A 4,053-nucleotide genomic window follows, 5' to 3' on the forward strand; every position below is an offset into this window, starting at 1 on the left:
CGTGTCAATTACTAATTCTGTTGTTCCAGAACACCATCCAAGACACTTAATAAAAGAGACCAGATTGGTATGATCAATACACATAAAATGAGAAAACACAAACTGTTATGCGACCCTACTCTTGGTAATATCTGTGCTGTGTGAAAGGACCTTTAGCAAGTGACACACGGCTAAAGATTCAAAGTGAGTCTACAGCATGGGATAGCAATATAATCTTCAACTCAGAAGCTGCCTCAAGAGCAGGTGCATCTTCAGTTAATGTAACAGGGAAAGAAACCCATGGATTTCATTTTATTAATTGTATCCACTTACAAACCAACCTAAAGTCACCAGATGTGTAGATACAATGAGATTTTTGTTGTTGCTTATAGTCTAATCGAAGCAATGATAAAGGAAATAGATCTATTTAAAAACAAATAGCAAACCAAATAGCTATTTCTGTCTAGATTAAGAGACAGCACCAGGTGCGGGATTCACATTTTGAGTGGCCACTAATGGTGCTGCTTTAATGATCTGGGGCTTGTCTAAGATTCTGGTGTTGCATCCAGCAGGGGCCTGGAGGGAGGTAGGCGTCCCCTGTAGTGACCCTCCTCCTCTCTTTGGGTCCTCATTGTCACTCTGGCAAAGAATGAAGTGAGGCTCTTAGCGGAAAACGGGGGGGGGGCGGGGAGGGGGGTGTCAAGATATGGTGCAAAGAGTTTATTCAAAGTGGGGCAAATGCAGAGGAAGCAGAAGGAAAGCTAGCTTAACAGCAGAGTGGTGCTACAAGGTAGGGGGCATCCTGCTTGGGATGTCTAGTGGGTTTGAGGCGTACTTCATACTTAAAGGGGTAAGCTGGTTTCTAAAAATAACTGTTTCACTGATTGGTGTGGTTTAGGCCAATCAGGGTCTTAGACTTTGTTTCTGGGAAGGGGACAAGGTCAGCTGGGGATTTTTTAAGCATGCAGCAAATGTGAGTAACATTTTCAAAGGAATACAGTAGGGTACATTTTTCAAGTACGTGGTACGTGATTTTACAATCATCACCCACAGATAAGCATGTGATGATTTTACAGTGTTAGTCATCTAGGCTTTTGTCTATGTCCCTCTAATCTGCCACTACCGTGGGGCAGATTAGAAATAGTTGCCCTTTTCTACAATCCAAATAATCCATGTTTGGTGACCAACACTGTATTTAGGGGACTTTATCTATGCCTAGAACTGAGTTGCTTGCTGACATAGTAAACAGCTTAGAAGGCCTCTCTTGATGTCTTTGGGCAGGTCCCATGCATGAGGTTGAACATGTTTCCACAAGCCTTGTTCACAACAGCCATTTTAACTAGCATAAGAAGGTTGTAAATCACAAACAACATCTCATTCCTCTGCTGCTTGGTCAGTTTTTTGCATTTAGCCCAAAATCCTGAAGCCCACGATGTTGGTCATTGCAGGGGCACTGAACACATGCATGAATCCTGCAGCTGTTCTGTTGAGCTGTGCTACATTCATCATTGCTTCTTGGTATGCCAACTCCACATCTTCTTGGGTGACCACTAGCTCAATTTTATTCCATGTTTCAGGAATATCCAGCGACAGGTACACAGAGACATCAGCTTTTGTTCCCAGGGGTTTTGTCAACACAAGCCCAAATCCTAGTACTGCATTGTCTTGGCATGATAAATGCATTGAGTTGGTCGACAGTTGTAGTGAATCCTCTCAGAGCAATCAGGGATTTAATATTATTTGGCCACATATTTCAGATGTTCCTTCCTCTGCTGTATCTTTAAAACATTTTATAATTAGACATATCACTTTATCCCTTTCCCTGACAGTCATTTTATTACTGACTCCAAGAAGGATCAGCACACTGTCACATTCTAAGATTCCTGTTGTGCAGAGGTCACTGAGGACATTTACACATACTATCCCACCTGTTATGTAGAATAGGATAAATGTAACCCAATGTAACCCATGGTCTGAAGCAAGGAAAGACCACCATGCCTCAAAAGAATGACATAAGTATCCATTCTGATGCCAGGTCTTGGCCAAACTGCTCATGTTCTTAGAAGTGGTTCTCTTGTAAGGACTCAACAATTTCTGCAGGTTATCTTGGGGCACTTTGCATCCCATACCCCTCAGTTCAGTGAACCTGGTTAGCTGGAAGCTTTTATCCAATTCATAATTTTCTAGGTTAAAAGACTTCATGTAGACATAGTTCTGGGGCCCACACTCCCCACAATTCAGCCCCTCCCCTTCCTTATTGTGAGCTGGGTTCCCTACTTCTGATACACTGGTTCACTTTTCGCCATCTGCCTCCTCCTGAAAATGAGCTGGAGATGTTCCCAAAATGCACTGGGGCACTTTAGGCTCCCTTTGGGAAAGCCTGAATAAAACTGTTGCCCCCTGGGTGCCACAGGGGACTTGGCCTGGGAACTGGGGTGCTGTGCTTCTGCCAGCTCTGCCTCAAGGGTTAGAGTGGCTATTCTTGCCTCATTACTTACTTTAGATTCAGTTTTTCCCCATTCAGAATGCTATTGACTGTGGGTCTGTCATATGCAGCCTTCGCTATATTGAGGATTGAAGTACAATTTTTTTTTTTGAGACAGGGCCTTGCTATGTAGTTCAGACTGGTCTGGAACTCACTATGTAGCCCAGGCTGACCTTGAACTGGTCGCAATTCTCTTGCCTCAGCCTCCTGAGTGCTAGGTTTATAGGAGTCCGCAACCATGCCTGACTGAGGTATAATCATACTGAGTTCTTCAGGGTTTTAATCATGAAAGTATGTTGAATTTGTTGAAAGCTTTTTCTGTAAATTGAGATGATCACATGATATTTATTCTTGGTTGTATTTATGTGATATATTATATTTATTGATTTATGTACTTATGTGTTAAAAAACTGAGATGAAATCAGATTGATCATGGTATATGATCTTTTAATGCGTTGTGGAATTCTGTTTGCAAGAATCATATAGAGGATTTTTGCATCTATGGTCAACAAGGTTATTGGTATAGAGTTTTGTTGTTGTTGTTGTTGTGTCTTTGTCTGGTTTTAGTGTCAGAGTGATGTTGACCTCATAAAATGAATTTAGAATTGTTCTTTCCCTTTGTATTTCATGATATAGTTTGAGAAGAATTGATGTTATTTCTTCTTTAATGGTCTGATAAATTTCAACAGTAAACCCATTTGATCATGGGCTTTTCTTTGTTGGGAGATTTTTTTTTTTTACTATTTCTATTTTGTTGCATGTTATTGATTTTTTAGGCTTTTATATACTCTTGGTTCAATTTTGGTAGGATACACATGTTTAAAAATGTATCCATTTCTTCTAGATTTCCCCCAAATGTTATTAAACTATAGCTTTTCCAAAAAGTTCCAAATGATCCTCTGCAATTCAGTGCTGTCTGTTTTACCTCCCCGCCTTTTCACGTCTAATTGTATTGATTTGGGTTTTCTCTTTCTTTTGGTTAGTTTATCTAAAGATTTATCAGTCTGCTTATATTTTTTGAAGAACCAACTCTGTGTTGTATTGATCCTATGCATTGTTCTATTTCATTAATTTCCGCTCATATATTTATTATCTATTTCCTTCTGTTGTATTTGGTATTGGTTTGTCCTTTTTGTAACACTTTGAGATGCATTATTAGGTTATTTATTTGAGCTCTTTGTGAGTTTCTGAGTATGCACTCATAGCTATAAACTTCTCTCTTGGAGCTGCGTTTGCTGTATCCTAGGGATTATGTGCATTGTTTCCTTTTTCATTTGATTCTAGGAATATTTTAATCTCCCTCTCAATTTATTCAATGATTCCCTGATTGTTCAAAAGTGAATTGTTCACTATGTTCTTGTATAGCATCTCTTGCTGTTGATTTTTACTTTCATTCCATTATGATGAGATAAGGTGCAATAAATTATTTCAATTTTTTATATTTGTTAAGACTTAGTTTATAACCTAACATATAATCTATTTTAACGTTCCATGAGTTACTAAAAATGGTTAAAAATTGATAATAATGGGCCAGGAATTTAGCTCAGTGGTGTTGCCGCCTGCCTCACAAGTGCAAGGACCCAAGTTTG

The 4,053-nt window shown here is 39.4% G+C and overlaps 1 pseudogene; it reads right to left on the reverse strand.

The window, feature by feature from the left end:
- Positions 1 to 447: 447 nt before the first annotated feature.
- LOC101705919 (selenide, water dikinase 1-like) lies at positions 448 to 2,018 on the reverse strand (annotated as a pseudogene).
- Positions 2,019 to 4,053: the final 2,035 nt, after the last annotated feature.

The sequence above is a fragment of the Heterocephalus glaber genome, unplaced genomic scaffold, assembly GCF_053883595.1.
Source record: "Heterocephalus glaber isolate CG9 unplaced genomic scaffold, H.glaber_assembly_v1.0 deba00001428, whole genome shotgun sequence".
Taxonomy (NCBI): Eukaryota; Metazoa; Chordata; class Mammalia; order Rodentia; family Bathyergidae; genus Heterocephalus; species Heterocephalus glaber.